At 26.4% G+C, this 618-nt stretch overlaps 1 protein-coding gene across 1 annotated transcript in view; it reads left to right on the top strand.

Annotated features, from left to right (window-relative positions):
* Window positions 1-618, top strand: part of LOC102670789 (RNA-binding protein MEX3B) — a 124583-nt gene that overhangs the window by 56066 nt on the left and 67899 nt on the right. The window lies entirely within an intron of this gene.

The raw sequence follows: 618 nt of genomic DNA, 5'->3' as shown, positions 1-618 counted from the left end.
TAATAATAATAATAATAATAATAATAATAATAATAATAATAATATTAATAATAATATTAATAACAATAATATTAATAATAATAACATTAATAATAATATAATAATAATAATAATAATAATATTAATAATAATAATATATATTATATATATAAACATAAATAAATATATTATATATATTATATATATAAACATAAATAAATATATTATATATATTATATATATATATATGGTGTCAGGAAAAAAAAGTCTGACGACAGTAAGATGGATGATATTTTATCGAGGAGATTTAGATTTTGTATTTTTCGCGCGTTTCATCGACGGGACGACGGGTGGTCAGGGACAGTTGCACACGCCGGTTACAAAGGGAAATTATTATTAAGAGTTCTATAAGGGGAATAATAAACCGGCGAAAAAGTGGGGAGGGGGGGAAGAAACGGAAAAATGAAGAAAAAAATAAAAAAAGACGGCGCTTAAGGGAAACAAAAAAAAAAAAAGAAAAAAAAGAAAAAATGTTTTAAGATTATACGGGGCGCATCGCGGGTACGCGTGAACCGGCTTCTCCCTGATCGCTAAAAGAACGAGAACAAGGAAGAAAGAAAGGAGAGAAAAGAAAGGAGA

This window comes from Apis dorsata, unplaced genomic scaffold (assembly GCF_000469605.1).
Source record: "Apis dorsata unplaced genomic scaffold, Apis dorsata 1.3 scaffold_44, whole genome shotgun sequence".
NCBI lineage: Eukaryota > Metazoa > Arthropoda > Insecta > Hymenoptera > Apidae > Apis > Apis dorsata.
This window is presented reverse-complemented; position numbering and strand designations above follow the sequence as displayed.